We start from the raw sequence: 19564 nt of genomic DNA, 5'->3' as shown, positions 1-19564 counted from the left end.
AATCATCTCCTTGAGTCCACAGAGTCTGGGAATTTACAGAAATCAGATTCACAAGTGTAAGCTTGCTTCCAGAGAGAAACATGTCCATTCCAGTCACCACCGTAAGATTTACAGTACAGGAGCAGACAGACTGCAGGCATTGAGTCACAAAGGAGGGCTCTCTGCCCCCAGAGTCAGCCTTCGGTGTGGCCGCTTTGGAAAGCTGTCATCATTCCCTCACCGCACCACCTATGCCTCACATACTAACATAAGTGTGGTGTGTCTACTCTCAGATATGCACACATGTATAAATGATTGCAGACTCCGGGGTGGGGGTGGGTGGGAGTGGGGTGGCCTCAATGGGTAAGAATGCTTGACACACAGTCACGAAGGCCTAAGCTCAGCATTGTAGGGGCCTTGAGGCGGGGGAGTTTATTCAGTTTGTTGGCTGCCAGCATAGCTTCAGCTATGAAGAGAACTCAGCAAGAGAACCTGTCTCAACACACACACACACACACACACACACACACACACACACACACACACACACACACACACACACACACACACACCTAAATGGGGTGAATACAAGAATGTTCTAACATTTTCTCCAAAGTAGTCTAAAACTTGAAACTGTTCAGGTGTTCCCTTATCAATACATGGATGAGTCGGCTTTAGAAAATGCCATCGAGCAGTGAAAATGAAGCACATGTCATTGAAGGCAGTGACACTGAAGAATATCACAAATAAAAGACGGAGGGACAGAAGCCAGATACAGAGATGGCATGATTTCATCCTTATGAGACCCAGCAGGCAGATACCTTAATCTTGCCTTTGAACTCGGAGGGAGATTACAGGGGTGGGAACTGGGGAGGAGGTAGGCTCTGTGCAGGTGTTGCATATCTTGGGTTGGTCAGGTAAGTTCACTCTGAGGCACCTGGACAGACTTTTCCTATGCTCTGTGCATCCCTCTGTGTAAATGTCACACTTTGATGACGAGCGTAAAATACTTGTAATGTCTCCAATGAGATCTACAGGTTATTGAGGAACCAGAGAGATGTGTCAGTGGGTAAAGTATGTACCATGCAAGTTTGAAGACATGGGTTCAAATCCCCAGCATCCACATTGAGCACAGCAACATGTGTCTGGAAGCCTTGTGCTAGGGAAACAGAGATGGTGTATTGCTGGGACTCACTGGCCAGCTCCAGGGTCAGTGAGAGACCCTGTCTCCAAAAACAAGGTGGAGAGATGCTTGCACGTATACTCACATGTATTCCCTTGCATGTGCACTCAACCCACACAGACAGCTGCAGACATATACCATGCATGTGTGCATGTTTGTGCATATCTCCATACATTAAAATGGCACAGGGTGCTGTTTCCAACCTGACACCAGCTTTTGCACCACGGTGTCCCAAGAATCCTGCTTCTTCTTCTGACTCAGGGTAGTATCTCCTCCATCTTGCTGGAGCCCAGCAAGGCCAAACAGCCATCTTGTCTAATGTGCCAGAGCCTGCCTGTGAGCAGGTGCTCTTGCCTCAGCTCCTGAAAAATGTGTGGCTAATGGATGTTCTCTGCAGGATGTGGGAAAAGTGGGACCTGGAGGCCTGTGTGAGGCAGTTCCCAGCCCAGGCTCCTCAGGGGTCTGCAGACAGGGGGCTCCTCAGATTGCACTTAAGGGGGGCCAGGGTCACAATGAGGCCCAACTGCAGTTGCAGCTGGCAAAGCACTTTCTACATGGTTCCCCAGCTGCCCTTGTGCTCAGGTGCTGGCCGGGTGTTGCAGATAATCATCATAAAAATATTATGATAAACTAAAGCAGCACATTTTTATTCTCCTAATTGAAAGCAGTCGCTTTTTTCACCATGGCTTGGAAATTTCAGCATAAAGAGATGGGTCACAGATAGAAGTGGGCCAGGACTGTGTGCTGACTGCCAGACGCAGATGAGGTGCTTTTCCCGGGCAGGAGGGAAAGCTCCTTCCCTTGGGAATTTCAGGCTCCATTAGGCTCTGTTGTCTCTGTTTCTGAGGTGAGCGAAGGGTCTGCCATTACCATTCCTGCACAGAACTTGCTGCACAGCTCCCAAGCTTCCCTCTCCTTGGTGGCCAGGGAGTTCACAGTGTGTAGCTGGGGTCTGAAGATCTCCCTTGGAGGGCCGTTCACGAGTGACAAATGTTTTGTACAGGGGACAGATTTATCACCTGTTTGGGGGGCCTGAAAGCTGCTGGTCTCAAAAGAGAGATCTCAGGTGGTTGTCTTCTGAGTGTAGGGCAGGGGTGAGGGAGGTAGGGGTGGAGTGAGAGGTGGGAGGCCAGGCTCAGGTCAGAGGTGGTTGTTCAGTTTCGGGCCTCTGGTCACAGCCAAGAGCATGGCGGGTGTTAGCCAGTGATATGATGGGGCTATCCTGTGATATTGGAGGGAGAGAAGATGAGGAGAAAGAAAGAGAAAAGTGCACAGAAGGAAAGAGGAAGGAAGGTAGGTAGGAGGATGAGGGAGGGAGGGATAGAGAGAAGGGAGGAGGAGGAAGACTGGAGGGTGGGACAGGAGGCAGGGGCATTGCTGGACCCCAGGGACAGAGGGTTCCAGAAGGAGGAGATATTGGTCACTGAATACTCACTGCTTGTCAAAGTGGCCCTCAGGCCTCTGCCTGTATTAGTTTACTTGATTCTACCATTTGGAATCCAAGGAGGTGAGATGGCTCCCATAAGCATGAGATGCTGGGACTCACAGTTCAGAAAGGTTAAATAAGATGCTTGTCATTACACAGCAGGTCAGTGAATGCCTCGGGTTTTGAACCCAGGCTGGTTGAATGTCAAACCTATGTTCTTTGCTTCCCAGAGATCTCCCCCAACCTCTATAAGAGATATCCCACTCTCCTCGCTTGAGCGAGGAGATGGAATTGCTCCAGTCAAACTGGGGAAGTGGCCCTCATGCCCTTTAATTATAAGAATATGGAGGCAGAGCAGAAAGGGGGAAGCTCGCTCAAGCCCATGGCCAAAGCCAAGGCCCTACCATATTCACCAGAAATGGTTGCTGTCACTGTACCACCACCTCCTTGTCCAGGAATTGTTCAAGAACCAAGGGGATGATCTACTAGGAATCCACCCCTGGTTGCTCCTTGCTCTGTTCCCCCAGTTTCTCTCTAGAGATGAGAGCTCAGCCCTGGCTAGTTGCTAGAGCTCTGGTCAGTGTGGCTCTTATACCAGCAGATCACTTGTATTTGTACATCTTAGTCGCCTTTCCATCAGTGGAGGGCTAGGAAGGGCAGCCCCCATGCTCTGATCCAGAGTAGGGCATGAAGATAGAGCTTCACTCCCTGCTCCTCTGCACCGCCCCATTTGGGAGGACTCTTGTTCATGAAGCCTGCACTGAGTTTAGACCCAAGCTTCCCAAGAGCAGCCACTTGACAGGGTCCATGGAGTGTGAATAAACAGGGCTTCCCTGATGGGCCTTGCTGCAGGGCACAAGTGTTCCTACTGTGGTCACTTATGAGGGAGGGAATAAGTGGCTGCCTATAGATCTAGACACTGAAGACCCAGCCCTCCTGTGTGAGAATGATATAGGTTTCATGTCAGACTCCTGCTACCTGGACAAGAGTCTCTCTTCATTGTCACTGGTGAGCAGGTGTTCCCTGTCAACCTACAGATATTCATGGGCCAGCCAGGACAAGACATGGGTGGCAATCAGGCAGGATTCAGGCTGGAAACCACTGCAACCCAGCAGAACTCTTCTACATGTCTGAAGGGCACAGTGTTGGCCCCTGAGGTTCACCATCTTCCATTCAGTCAAATACCTGGTCACCAGGGCTCAGCTAAATTCCAGTATGGAAGGAGGAAAGGCTATATCACTTGGTAGCATTGGGCACATGGCAGGATGTCTTCTGCAGCCAGCCTCAAAAAGCACCCAATACCCAAGTCTGTGAAAAGCTGTTACCATGGGCAATACATTGGTGGAGGGAACCACCAATGTTCCCTGGTAGATGTTCTACTAGTGGTTTGGGACTTTTCAGAGCCTTAGAAATGCTAATGTGCCAGTCTGTCAGCAAAAAAATGGAGGCATGACATTTTCTAAATGTACTTGACCATGCCAAGTTTTCAGAGATGTCAGAAGAATGATGACTGGGGCCCCCTGTGTACACATGACTGTGAATCTTCTGAGGAAGAAAAGACCTTTAAATCAGCACTTAATTGATGACACTGGGGCAGGTGAAAAAGCAGGGGATGCGTTTTACCTACTGAACAAGGGTACTGGGACCCAGGTGTTTCAGTTTTCTGTAATAACAAATGCATGTGTCTAAAGACAGTTGGAGTTAGGATCCTGACACTGGCACCTGACAGCATTAACTGTCTAACCGTAGTAGTTTAAAAGCACAGCTGTTCTTAGAAGGATTCTGTTACTTTACAAATCAGTCTTCACACACATTATTCATTTCAAAATAACCCAGTCAGGGGTAGATGGTGTATGCATGGCCTGTAGAGGCAAGGCTGACAGATACCACTGTCTATATTGAGCACTGAGCATCTCCTGCAGGGGTTCCTTTTCATGTTACAGCCCCTTGGGTCCCACAGCATTACCCTTGAGAATATGTAAGCCACCCCAAGTCCCATATCACATATCCCCCTTTGTCACTACCTAGCACTGGAATGGCAGGGACTAGAATGTCTGGGTAGAAGTAAGATGTTCTCTGCCTGCAGAATTCTTGTTCCCTAGGGAATCTGGACCATACTCTTCCTTTATACTGCTTTTCCCATGGGGAGAGATGGGAGGAAATGCCAGGAGACTTTGATGACCAGCTTAGGTTGTCATTGCACCCAGAGTTCAAAGTCCTTGGCTCCAAATTGCCCAATCTGCCTGATTCCCCACTGGACAGGAGGAAGTGGTCCCAATCCAGTCACTGCTGTGGGGACTCGTCTTTCTCTTCAGAGGGACACTACCTGCCCATGCCTTGTAGGAGCACAGACCAGAGGCTTCCAGGTGTGGGTTGTGACCCCTTTGGGGAATTGGTCGAACAACCTTTTCACAGGGGCCACCTAAGACCATTGGAAAACATAGATATTTGCATAATGATTCACAATAGTATCAAAATTACAGTTATGAAGTAGTAATGAAAACAATGGTATGGTTGGGGGTCACCACAACATGAGGAACTGTATTGAAGGGTCACAGCATCACAAGTTGAGAATCACTGCTCTGGAGCAACTGAGGTCCCAGGTGCCTGGAGGCCCACCTTCATGTCTCTTCTTACTCTATCCTCCATCCCAAACCCCATTCCAGGTAGAGTGAGCCGTACTTTTTAATGTATTGAGTGGCAACATGCAGTAAAAGGCAGTCTAAAGAGGAACAGAATGTCTTCCTGGGTTACTTACAGCAGACCCCTCCTAATCTAACCACCTCCCCTATCCTACCCACCCAGAAATGCCAATGCAGCAGGGGTTTTGCAAAGACCTATGAGGTGTCTAAGCTGTGGGCTCCTTCCTTTACTGGCCTTGCTTAAATAAGCCATCTGCATGCTGATTTGATTGGCTACACATCTGTAAGTACAAGTAAGCCCACAGTTTACTGGTGACACAGGAGCCCTGTCCACTCTGCTCTAGACTTCAAGGACATACCTACAGTGGGCCTCTCCAAAGTTGTCAACCCTTGCTGCCTGGTGTAGCCCAGCAGCCACTCTCAGACCAAGGTCCAGAATCTGGATCCTTTCTCCCAAAATAACTGGGTGAAAGAAGTGAGATCAGTCTCTCCCTGCTCCCTGAAAAGTCTGACCCCCTTTATCCACTCATGACCATGAGGGTGGCCAGGACAAGCCTGAATTGAAATATCCTTGAGATCTCATTTTAGACCTAAGGAGGACTTGAAGGATTCTATTTGTACCCTGATCCCACTCTCTTGGGTAGACTCCATGTCACCCAACAATGGTCCAGTAACCCCGTACTCATCAAATGTCTCCCCTACAGGCCATTAAAAGTTCCTTGGACCCACATGACCTGCCTCCGACCACGGACTAGCATGCCACACACCCACCATGCAATCCTGCCTTGTCTCTCTCAAGGACACTTTTGCTATCATCAATCTCAGAAGGCCAGACATCCCAGCATCCCAAGGTTGCCCAAATATCAATCTAACAACAAGTAGGCAATTTTAAAGTGGCAAAAGGAATACTTTGCATTTGTTTTTAAGACTTCAAAGAGTGGTTCACGAGTTACTTATCTAGGAGACTTCCATTTGCCCAGCCATGTGTCCAGGCTCAGGAGCAGGTGGTCTAGCCTATTCTATGTTTGATGATGCTGCCTCAGGGGCCCCAGTTCCTATAGCTGTGACTGATACCTTCACGGGGCCTGTGTTGTCATACCTAGTATGTACAGACTTCCCATTTGTACTAGACTCTGGTTGCTTACAGCATCCAGAATGAACTCCATGAGCTGAGTTAGTTACTGCCTAACTTGAGTCCTGTCCTTGGTCCATGGACCTCTGATTAGCATAGAGAAGGAAAATAAAATGGTTGTCTTGGCTCCTGAGCATTTCTTCCAGGGTCCAACTGGCTTGGAATACTCCTTCCTTCCTGGTCTTCATCCTTCCCTGCCCTACAGTGCGAGCTGACCCTGGCCTTGGGCCCTGTGCTATTGTTTGGATCTCACTTGGTCCTAGCCCAAGCCCTGTTCTTCTGTCTTTCATTTCAGAATGAAACAGCTCCTAATCTCTATGTTGTAACGTGCCACAGTCTAATTCTGTGAGCAGGGTTCCAGGTAGGCCACCATGACACATATGAAAGAGCGCCACCCACATTTCTGTTCCTGGACTGACTACAGTTACCCAGCTGCTGGTGCACAGACTCACTCTCAGCCCTTTTGGGACTTACCCAGCCTTTCCAGAGCAGAGTCATCAGAGGCCAATGCCTTGCTCAGACAAATGTTTGATACCAGTGACTAATAAAAGTGAGGTGTGGACACCTGCTTCATTGAGCCTCAGTGGCATGACTTAGAGTAGGCTCGGGCTGCTGGCCTGCTATGGTATCCACCATCCCAGGCTGTTACTAGGAAAAAGGTGGCTGTGGCACTTAGTAGCTGCACCCTCCTCCTTCCCTGTCTCCATAGCACTGGTCCACGGCACATGGCACGTTCTCCATCAGTATCCTGGAAATGACTCCTTCCTGGGACCCCTGCCTATATCACCCATGTGCAGAAATAAATACTCCTGAGCAAGTGATAGGCAACTGCCCTTTCCTTTTGCCCAGCTTCAGTCAGCAGGCCCATGGCTCACACAATTGGCCTCTGGCTCTAGCCTCACCTCTCAGTGACATCCTATATTCTAGAGGCTTCAAAAAGAAACAGCCATGGAGAAAAGAGGCAGAGCCACCACCCGGCTTTTCCATTTTTATTTAAGACACAGGGACAATGGCATCTACAGTCCAGGAACACAGGCTACCTAAAGACAAAAGCTCCTCACAATAGGTCCTGTTACCACACTAGGAATGATTTCAGCAAGCCCAGGACAGCCTTTCTTCCTTATGGCCTGACAAGAGGTATCATCAGCTAACCAGAGGCATCATCTGATGAGGAGCATCACCTGACCTGAAGTACCAAGTGACTGGCAAGGCACAGACAGCCAGGCTCTGCAGTGGAGCCTCCAGGATCTAGAGTCCAGGGTGAATGAACTCTCCTGCCAGAGAAGCAGGGTCTGAGACTGCCAGAGAAGAGGCTATTAGGAACTCAAAGTCAAGCGAGGTGACAGTTGCATGAGTCACCACATAAAATTGGGCCTCTGTTGTCACCTAGAACTTTGTAACAGACAGCTCAAGCCTGTGTTGAGAAAAGAAACTAAGGTAGGGAGTTATGCGGGGCCTGTGGTGGTCTGTTCTGTCTTACTATAATAAATACCTGAGTGCGATCCTAGGAAGAGATGGAGAAGAGAGGTTTGTAGCCCTACAAGCCTGCTAGCAGAAAGGTAGAACAGCATAGCCTTCCCTTCTCATGTGGGATATCAGCTCTGCTTCAGGATGGAGAATGAGAGCAGATCCAGGGAACCAGGTACAGAATAATACACAAAGCCCCTGGTGTGGCCTCCCTGCATAACAACCAGTCCTCATAAGAGTTGACTTACTCCTGGGATTCCCACTAGACTCAGAGAAAACAATGTCAGTCTTCTCATGAGCCTGGAGCCCTATAACCTCAGACATCTCCTGAGACTTGCCTCTTGGAAAACCCAACATTGCACAGGAAGGCCTATCTTTTAGCACTGATCTTCAGGGGACACAATCAAAGCATCCAAACTCCAGACCCAGTGAATAAAAAGTGGTTTGGGCCAGCCCAACACTCAAGGTAGGTCTTCCAAGGTGACCCAAGGGCCACATTTGGAACAGTGGGCATCTAAGTCAGCGGGCTCTTGAGGAGTTCTACCACTCAGGTGGCACTGCCAGGAACAACCCAAGAGCCTCAGCAGAGAGCTGAGCAGGGACCAGGATTCCAGGTGCCACTGCTGACTCCAGGCCAGAGGGACCATTTACTTTCAGAGTAGGCAAGGAGAGGGGAAACTCAGGTCAGAGGGAGGTGAGGAAGGAAAGCTGGAAGCCTGCAAAACCCAGCTCTGGGGACTCTGTCATTCTATCCAAGGGACAAGCTGTAATAGCCCTGGGCAGCCCTCGGGCAAGACAAGTGCTCTGGGACTTAAATGTTGAGTGATGTGTGATGTAAAGTCTCTGGGAACCAAGCAGTACTGTCTCACCATTCCCTTAGAGTAGGCATATTGACTTTGTCTTCTACCTTTTCTAACACATCAGTCATCTAAGCAATGGGGATGTCTAAGAGGTGCTGAGGAAAGGAGTAGCTAGCTTGGATCATGGGTCAGAAACCTCAAAAGAGCAGAAACCCATCACCTATCAATTTACAATTGATCAAATACGTACATGGACTTGTACTCACCTGTGTCCCCAGGTTCTCCTGGGGTGCAATGGTGGATAGGTGGGCACTGTTAGGTTCTACAGCCAAACTCCAGATAGCCACCACTTCAAACAACATAATGAATGCTGTGTGTATGCCCTGAGCAAGGCTGCCTGAATAACCACGGAAATGTCAAATGTCTTTGTTTGAGCTGTTGGTCCATCCATGCTGTGAGTCTCACAGACGTGAACCACATGCCAACGAAATAGTCAAGTCTGAGTGTTTCTGTTTCATAAAAATGAAAGAAGGCATTAATGATCATTTAATCTACCTCTGGGGTGGGAGGGATGGGGTGCCAAGGAGCTCCCCCTAAAGATTTCTTCCTTGCTCTTCAAGAGTAGGCACACACACACACACACACACACACACACACACACACACACACACACACACACACAAACACACACACACACCCATGCGCATGTCCGTGCCCTGGATGGCCTGGCATTTCCTAATGAACCTGGAACCAGGGAGCCTCCATCTTTCAGATTTTATCATGGGTACAGATTTACAGTGAGCCTAGAGGATCTCCAGGGCAACAGTGTCTGCAGGGGCTTCTCAGATAAGACGGGAACCAAGAATAGGAGAGGTCAGAGGTCAAGGCTTCTGGGAGGCTGCTGCTTTCTTAAGTCCTAAGGAATCAATGCCTTAGACACAGAAGGCAGCCACAAGTTGTGTGCTCCCAGTCCAGACCAATTCCATGAAAGTCATTTGCTCTCACCAAGGGATGTACACAGGTACACAGTATATGTGCATATGAATGTTCTTGTACTTATGTGCAAATGTGCATTTAAAATGGGACTGGAGGTACACACACGCACGCACACATACACAATCAATAAACAGGATCTTGCCCATCAGGAACACAGGGCTGTGAGGACTGGTGTTTGTTACTACAAATATTGTTTCTAGTCACATGGGGGTACTGTATACTGTTTTGGCACAGAGCATTGGACTGGTGGCATCATTGGAGTGTCAGGGACATCAAGACTTTCTCCCATCTTCTCCAGTTCTGTGACCATGTGCAGATGTAGGCAAGAGACATGGTCACCATGGTATGGGGGTACCTCAGTGGACCAAGGCATTGGAGAGGCATTTAGGGTTATAACACCTGCCTTGGGGCTGAGAGGCACTGTTATGTCATACTTTTGTGACTAGACAGTCCTGCCTTATAACCTCATCTGCTTGCACACCCAGGTCTCAGTGTACCCCATCTGTGCAGTGACAACAGTCATGATGGCCACATGGAGCGATCCAGAGAAAGCAGCATGGTAGTGGCTAACCTGCAGAACTATGGGTAATGAGCAGAGAGGAAGTCAAGCCATCACACAGGAATCCGAGAAACCCCTAGAATAGAAATCCTAGTTTCTGACTCAGATCACAGTACATGTCATTTTGCCAGTGATCTCAGAGGCATAGGGTCAGGGGTTCCTCTGTGACATGAGAATTTTTTCCTTTTAATTTTACATTTTCATCTGAAAAATCTAAACATGTGAGATCCTGTGTCATCCCCAGATGTCACTTGAGAAAATAGAGTAATAGAGCTTTCTGTCTGGGTTTACCCAACACCTTTTTTTATTTTTTCCAGAAGGAAGCCCAAATGAGTTCCCAGGCTGTTGTACAAACAGTGGCTTAGTGATTGTTCAAACTGAGATAAGTGGGTGAGGACTGAGTCATCAAACACTCTCGGGGCTTGAAGCTGGTAGGGGTTTCCGTGTTGCTAGCAGGTACCTGAATGCCTGCCACTCAGGGGTGACCACTTGGAAGACACAACTAGAAAAGGAACTTCTCAATAACTGCGCGTGCTTTTGTAGGAGCATTTCCTTTTTTAAAAAACAGTCTCATCTATCCTCAAGGCCCAGGGAACACCAAGCAAGAAGAGGGGGAAAGACTTAAGAGATGGGAAAGGCTGTCATCAGTTATAACATGGCTGTGACCACTGTGAACAGTCATTCATCGTGAATAGAGGAGGTGCCCACAAAGCCCCACCCCTTCCTTTGTAGCTACTGCCTACAAAGCTACTGTGGTTACTAGGTGAATGGGGTATCATTTTCTTCAATATCACAACTAACTAGCCTACTGGTTACAGTACATCATATATATGCATGACACTAAATGACTATGGTTTGGGGTATTTTACTAAGTTGAGAGGCCCATTTTAATTTTTTTGGGTCTGTGGTCCAAAGCTTATCCATTGTAATACAGGAAAAATAAAATAATATTGATAATAACACTAATGAGGGCACAGCACGCACCACCGCCAAGACAAGCCAGCTGATAGCAAGCAGATCTTCCGTTGGGACACTCTTCTGTTATTATATGTGACACTGGTTGTTTCACTTCTGCAAAACATCATCTGTCATATTAAATTAATGCCATTAATTTGAATTTTAATGGTTTTTGTAGTTTTGTTTGCATTTAAACTGTAATTGTGTTTTGGTTTCGTAGCTGTTAGAGAACTAAAAGCACAAAGAATTCATACTTACTCCTATGTCTGCGTCTATTTAAATAACAATGTGATCAAAGGAATGTTAGTTGACACTGGGGATCTATGATAATCTTGTTCCCCTTAAATGTGTACATTTGGGGCAACAAGATGGCTCAGCAGGTAAAAGCGATTGCTGCTCAGTCTCAGTGATCTAAGTTTGATCTCTGTAACCCATGTTTTAAAACATGGGGTGCAGTAGCATACATCTGTAATCCCATACTCCTCCTATGAAATGGGAGGTAGAGATGGGAGAAGCACCTAGAAGCTTATGAGTCAGATAACCTGGAACAGAAGCATTCAGGAGCAACAAGGGAGAATCTGCAGAGACTCTAAAAGTTGCTCTCCGACTTCTCCGCACCCTTGCCATGGCACATGAGCACCTGGCATTGCAGCTACCTGCACTCAAATGCACACACACACATGCACAATAATAAATCAAGAAATACCTCAAAGGCATCCATTAGTGAGCTTTAAGAATCACCGAGACTGCTCTGTAACATGCTTACTTTTGAAGGTTCTGGGTAGAACTGCCATTGTCTGGGGGATTGGTGGGAAGGGGTGTAATGGCATAAAGTCGTACAAGAATTTAGATCTAAGTTTTTCGAAAGTAGAAACTAGTTAGTAGCCATCTCAGATGGCTTTGGACCTTAAACTAACTATCTTTCTTTGCTGATCCTTGGTGTCACAGCCTAGGCGGGTATGAGTAGATCCTACCCATCCAGGCAGATGCTCAGAACCTGAATTGTATGTGTGACAGACAAGGCTGGGAGAGTCCTCAGATAGCTCCATACCTCCTCTGACCGAAGGCTTGTGACTGACCCCAGACCCAGAGGCTTAGGGCTGTGCACCCCTGGGCTGTATTGTGGCAGGCACTGTTACTGCTTCCTTTGTTACCATCTGTTCCTAGACCAAAGCAGAGGCCTCAAAGGCTGGTTGACTTATCTGGGGCCCATAACTGAATGATGGCATGTTGAGCTGGGGTCCAAATGCCTGTAGAACCTCCAGTTCATCCTACTGGTTCCCTGTCCCCTGTGGCTCCAGTTATGAGAGAGAGAGAGAGTATTGCTGATCCCAAACACACAGGACTTGGTCTTTTATGAAACAAGTTAGGGATGAATTCTCTCAACTGAAATCTCCAAATTAAAAATAATGAGTAAGTGAACTCTCTCATATCTCAAGAGGAAGCATCCAGAATCCTTCCTTCTAAGTGCACTGAGAGGTGCTTAGACTATCTAATCCCCGCCCCCTACACACACACACACACACACACACACACACACACACACACACACACACACTGTTTAAGCAGAGAAGTGACTTCCATGGAGGTATGAGGACCTCTGTCAGGCATGTACAGGGCCATGATGACTGTATCCTTATGCCTCCATGCTTCTCTAGAAATTGGGGTAACCATGGAGAGGAAGGCCAGCCCCCTACTGTCCAGCTGGAGGTCAACTGCATTGCAGGAGCCCAATCCACCCCACAGTGGCAGAAAGAATCCCAGAAGGGTTCATTTCACCTCCAGGACTAGGACTGGGAGATGCTCTATTGAGACTAGAGCTCAAGATGGGGGTGTGATGAAGTGAGGTAAGCAGTCAATAGGTCCCTATTGTAGTAGAGAGAGAGGGTGCAGGCTTCCCCAGAGCCAAGAGGGGACAAAGAGGTTGAGCCCTGGGCTGTGTCAGACACAAAAAGACCATTAAGAACACAGTATCCCTCAAGTCATGGTAGCTTAGGCACATACCTTAACACTTTTGCAGAAAACACTTCTTTACCTCCACAGCATCCTCTCTTGAATGCACTGGTCAACCAGATGGGAAATATGGATGTTCATTTGTCCCTGTGGTTGCTGTAACAAAATCCCACAAATGATAGCTTCAAACAACGCATCTACATGGTCCCACCCTCTGGAGGATACAGGTCCTAGCCAAGTTGCTAATGAGGCTATGCTCACTGTGGTTCTAGGGAAAATCCTTCCTGGCTGTTGGGAGATGCAGTTGGCCACGTCTCCTCTCCTTCATGATTGTTTTCCCTTCTTGTTGTCCTGTGTCCACACTTCAGTTAGCCTGAGTCAGTGCCCCCTTTAGAGTCAATGTTGTAACTGGCTCAACTCTGTAAAAACTCGACTTCTAGACAAGGACACATCTAAAAACCTTGGAGTGTCACCACACCTGGGCGATGTCAACACATTTACTTAGGGGAGACATAACTAAGTTTATAATAAGATAATAAGAAAGAGAAACATACAGTGTCACCTGTCTTCAGGCCACCTGTGTGATCAGTAAAGAAGCTCTGAAGCCAGTGTGGACAGAGATTGTGCCTGGTCCACACTGATGGTCCACATACAGAGAAGGGAATTCTTTCTACTCCTGAAAACCACTCAGAGGCTCCTGTACCTCAATGCCCTTGAAGGGTGTCATTCTACCCAAGCCTATGTGTAAGCGTCCAAGGGAAGCAGAGAAAACTATATCTTATTCTCACCTCTAATATGCTATTAAATACCCAAGATGCATCTGGGTGCCAGGTCTGGGACAGTGTGACATTGAATAAATAAAAGGGAGCAGTGGGAAATGAACTCAGGAAGTAATGACCTAGTAAGGCTCTATGAGAAGAGAAGAGGTCTGGTGGACTCTCCCCCAGGATGGCAGATTCTGCTCAGCAGATAGCAAGGTTAGGGTGAAAAGACACTCAGAGATCTGACCCAGATCAGTGCTGGGGACATCCTAGATTTGACCCCCCAGGGAAGTCTGCATCCCCCAGAAGGACTTCTCTGTGCCCTCCCCCGCCCCCCACACTGGGCAGCAGATGCAGATTTTGTGTGTGTATGCAGAAGGCTAAAACTGTCTTCAGCCAGAGCCACAGTGATCAGATGCTGTCTCAGACAAGGATGGTAGCATTTCCTTAGTTGGAAGAACTTGGGCAGGCCGTGCCAGAAGTGGCTTATAAATAGACCACTACCTCCTCCCTCCTTCTCTTCGCCCAGGCTCCTGGCCTGGAGTCTCTCTCTCCCATTTGGCACAGTCCCAGGTGGGTTTTAATTAACAGTCTTGCCTTCTCTGCTGAACACATCCAGGTTTTCCCAGGCCTGGAACACACACTTCTCTCTTCTTCTCCCCTGGCTTTGGGGTCCGAGGCAAAGCTTTCTGGAATCTTTGAACAATCTTAGAAACAGAATGGCACCTCTTTCCTGTGGCACCTCTCACCTGGATATGTGAGAGGGATATGTGGCAGAATGCTGCCTATGCTCTGTGAGGAGAGGCCTTCTGCCTTGGGTTTGGCAAAGAGGCCTTTTCTCCATCGAGCACCAACCTTCTTTAGAACACAGTGGATTCGCTAAAGTAATGAAGAGGTCTATAAACAGTGTCCTGTGCCTGCTGTTTCCATCTCTAAGCAATACAAATAGAACTAGTCTCCCTCTAGCCACCCGATATGCCATGTTCCTCTCTCAATTTTGTGAAGCAGCCTCAGCCATATTGGACACACACCATTCTCACCACTTACCAGTAAGTGTCCCCTGCATCAGTCAGTTCTCTGCTGTTAGAACAGTCACTGAGACAAAACAACATATAACGAAAAAAGGTTTCTTTTAGCTCATGCCATAGAGGTTTTACTTCAGACCTGTTGAAGTCTGCTGTGGTGGGAACATGTATAGGAACAAAACCACTTGAATCATTGGGTAGGAGACAATGGAAATGAGAAGAATGTCTCACTCTCCCCAACTCCAAGAACAACCCCTAATGGCATAAGGATCCCCTACTAGGAGGACCCCCATAAAGGTGCTACCATCTCTCAGTTAGTGCTATCCTGAGGAGTAAACTTTCAATGCATTGGCCTTCGAGGAACATTATAGATCAAAACTATAGCACCCACTTGCACTACTGAACCTTTTCCTGCCTCATCCCCCTTATAATCTGGACACAAACATTTTTGCCAGAAGCATCTCTTGAGCCCAGTCCTGTGCCTTTATCTGCTCAGTCTTCTCAGGGTGCCTTTTTCCAACCAGAATAAGAACCTCATTTTCAAAGGGGAAGCTGCTCATGAACAAATGATATTTGTCGTGCTGCCAAGGGAAGGGACAGCTTGGAGTAAATTAAGTTAGAGGGCCTTGGATGGCACAACCCTGTGGACGAATGGCAGCAGGACATAGCAGTATACTTAATGCTCTCAAGATGATTCCTCAGCCTCCTCTGACTCAGGGGTTCCCAGGCTTTCTGACCATAAACCTGCTGATCCCCCAAACATCTATTAAGGGCCTCCATCCATGGTGTGTGGAGCCTTGTGGACTTACTTTCAGAAGAACCACACAGTGTTTAGGGCTCATCAATTCCCCCCGTGGCAGGCTCGTGGGCGGCCATGGCAACGGGGATCCACGCTTTATGTCTGGATGGCCATTTCCTAACACTTAAGTTCTCTGTGTCTAAGGTGTAGGTAATTCTGGGCAAGCAGGGTAATTCTCACCCATGAGTGCAGTGAACAGACTTGAGAGGTGTCAGCTGGTAAGCTGGGGTCAAAGGAAGTCACACGCTCTCTGCCTTTCAAGGCCCTCTCCGGCCCGCCCACCTGCCCTACCCAAGTTACCCTTGTGATCTGACCTCAGGAGGCGCTTCACTGCTCTGTGCCTCAGTTTCCTCATTTTCAAAAGACCCATTACTATGTGAGGGTAGCATGAGGCCCACCTGATACTGCAGTGGGGTGTGAGAGGCAAACATCATACCTAGCACAGAGGGAAATTGGGATAAGAGTTTCTTAAGGCTGCAGGTAGCTGACTTCCTTTTGCTGCTTACAGGGTAGTACTGAGTCTTGGATATTTTTTATAGGAGTCTGGTTTAAATTATTAACAGATTTGACAGCACTAGGGTTGATCTGGGGACTGTGAGACAAGATGCCAGGTCCGTTAAGGGAGTGTTCTCTGTGTACCCAAGCTGCTGGAGTAACAGAGGAGCTGCAGTAAGAGAACATCCTACTACTCTGTGAGGACATAGCCCCAAACAGAACCAGATGGCTCCCACGGTCTGCCTTTGTCTATACAGCACTCTCTGACACATGGGGGCATTGACACCTCACTGTATTGGGTCCTTAGTTCCAAGGACCTGAAGGTCTGCAAGGCCACAAAGGGGGATGGACCTACAAGTTACAATAAAAGAAGGCATTGCTTTCTGGTGGTAGAATTCCAGATAGCCACACCTAGTGAGATGGCCTCTGACCAATACAGGATGTGGAGGACATATAGAACAAGACCCAGCATCCCAGATCCCGTGCTCTCCTGTGCCTGGGGACAAAGAATCTGTACTATTGCCTGGAGATACGTGGACCTGCCCGTTAGTTTCAGCGAGGTAGACCCACAGCAGCCTCTCACAAGTGTAGCTAGGATGGTTAGTTTCAACTCTCAATATGTCACAATCTGGAATCATCTTAGAAAAGAGTCACAGTGAGGGACTATCTAGGTCAGGTTGGTTTGTGAGCACGTCTGTGGGCCACCATCTTGAGTAAATTATGTGGGAAGACCCAGCCTACTTTGAGAAGCACAATTGCCTGGTTTTGTGTCTGAGACTGTCTACAAATAGAGAGAGTGAGCTGAGGACTTACTTCTCTCTGCTTTTGATGGGAAGCGATGCGACTAGTTATTTGAAATACCTATCACCTTGGCTTCCATGATGGATCACAATCTGGAATTGTGAGCTGAAATAATCTCTTTCTTCCCCAAGGTTGCTTTCCATCAGGGTGTTTGTCACAACAACAGAAATAAAACTAGGATAAAGGTCACCATTAGTTCAGTTTTCATGTCTGATGAACACTGTCATTTTCCCACAAGACGGGTCATACTACCAAAGGTCAGGGGAGGCGACGCAGAATGGAGAGTTGGAGCGTGCCCGGGAACATTCAGGCACAGGCTTGGGTCATGTTCTGTCATCGTATTGGAGGAGCCAGATCAGAAGAGCTTTCAGATGAGAGCAACATCCGCCAGGTCAGCCACAGGCCCAGGCTGAAGCCCAGCCTGGCCCTCCCTGCTCACTGCTCCCCCATGAGTCTTGATTAGGTGCACACACCGTGGAGGAGGAGCTAGGAAATCCTGACTCCCAATGCCTAATGTTGGTATCATTTTCTTCCTTGGATTGAGTCCCAAAAGGGTGGCTCTGGAAAGCCAGGAAGTGGCAAAGCAGCCAGATAATCCCTTCCATACCCTCTAGAGAACAGAACTAAGCTAATGTAGCCAGTGCTGCTTCTTCTGTTGCCTCCAAAAGAGATGTAGCCAGACTCTGATGCAGTCTAGTCATCTGAGGAGCCTAGGGCAGAGAGAACGTCCACTCATCTGCTGTCCGGGTCATGGGAGGGGGTTCATTCATGCCACCTGAGGCTAGTCCTGGACCAGGCTTGAAAGGGTGACAGGGAAAAGGATGTTCTGTCCCCTGAGCCTACAGCCTGCCCATACACCACACAAGGGCCCTGGTTCTATAAGTAGCTGCACTCAGCCACTTTTCTTTCTAGAACTTTCTCTTTGTCTTCCCATCCTGTATTGCACAAGTGTTAGCTTCATGACTGTCTCAATGTTCCTGCAGCCATGGCCTCACTCAGGGTTGGGTATGTCCTGCTAGCAGGTCACAGGTCTGCCCAACCTTCCTCCTTTATTTCTTCTCAAGACATACACTGAGTCTGCCAAGTAGCCAGAAGCCTATGATCCAGGGAGGTGTTCCTTAGCCCTGTGCCCCAGTCCTGATCCTCAGAAAGGACTACAGAGCTGGCATGCTATGCTAAGCTCTTGCTTCTGAATCTTACCCTCTGACAGTTTTTTTGGCAGATCTTGCCCAGGCCTCCTGTTACTTGTTGGTACAGGAGGAAGCAGAAAGCAGAGAATATAGATCACACGGCAGTAAGAAACAGTCTTGCTCAAATGCTGATGTCAATGTAGGGGTTGGGGGTAAAAGGCAGAGGTGCTGGACTGCTAAGCGAGTAAGAAAGATGAAGTACAGGCGAGTGTTCCCCATCTTAGGGGAGGCTGGCACTGTGCTTGCCTTTGTCCAGAATGTCAGGGTACCGAATCAAGTTCAGCATCACACTTTCTGAAATCCAGCAAAGCACATGGAATGGCTGTTCTGCAGATGGCTCAGATCTGGGCTCCTGCTCCCCTGTGCCACACCCTGATGCTGGCTCACTCTTGCACACCTTATCCACAGCTAAGCCCCTCTCTTTCTGACTCTCTCTCTGCCTGGTACCCTCACATGCACCGGCAGCTCCAGCTGAACTGCACACAACATGAGCTGCTGGGACACAGGCGTCTCAGAGAAGAAAGTCCCACCGAGGCATAGTGCCATTCTCTTCAGTTCTTCCTCTCATTTAAATCTTCCCTTCTCGTCTGATCTCACAGACTTAGTTTCTAATCCATCATCTTACTTGACATCTTGGCCCCCAACTTAGGACATTTTGATTTACAGCTTCTCAGCTTCACTCTGGGGCGGAAGCTATGTCCATTCAGTGGAAGCCACACTTCTGGTTTTAATTTCCTTCTTCTCCCAGACTGGTAGTGAGTGGTATGATGACTCTCGCCATCCTGGGCGCTGTATCAAGCCACAGCCCTGAGTCTCACCAGTCACGATCAGTGCTGTGCTGGGGTGTTCAGTACTAGGCGTGTTCACTGCATTATCAACCTATTGCTTCAATGTACCGTGAGCTTAGGGGATAAGCCAGGAACTATCTGTGCAAGTGAACTCATCGGCACACATACCTCACAGCTGCCTACTGAGGGGAAGATGTCAAGGCCCAGAACTGCCCCTGCTCTGGTCTTTGGTTCTGGCTTATTCAGGTATTTACATTCTGAAATTCTACTGCATTAGACATGTCCTATTGTGACTTGGACTTAAAGAACAGTGAGGCTGACACACACCTCTCTTAAGCAAGCAACTCTGTCAGCAGTGAGGCACTCTAAGGAATTCCCCTTTCTGTCACAGAGTTTTAGACAGGGGGGTCCTCAGAAGAGCTGGATTCTACAATGGAGTCTGCCACAGCAGCCAGAGGCCCCCTCTCAGGTCTCTGCCTATGGAGTAGAGTTGACTGACAGTCACTAGCTGTGCCCCCTGGGTCCCCACACTGTGCTCGTGCAAGCCACACCTGCCTCTCTCAGCTGCTTCCCATGAAGCTGGTGTCCATTTGAGACAGATATCCATAACT

The sequence above is a fragment of the Rattus rattus genome, chromosome 13 (genome assembly GCF_011064425.1).
Source record: "Rattus rattus isolate New Zealand chromosome 13, Rrattus_CSIRO_v1, whole genome shotgun sequence".
Classification (NCBI taxonomy): domain Eukaryota; kingdom Metazoa; phylum Chordata; class Mammalia; order Rodentia; family Muridae; genus Rattus; species Rattus rattus.
This window is presented reverse-complemented; position numbering follows the sequence as displayed.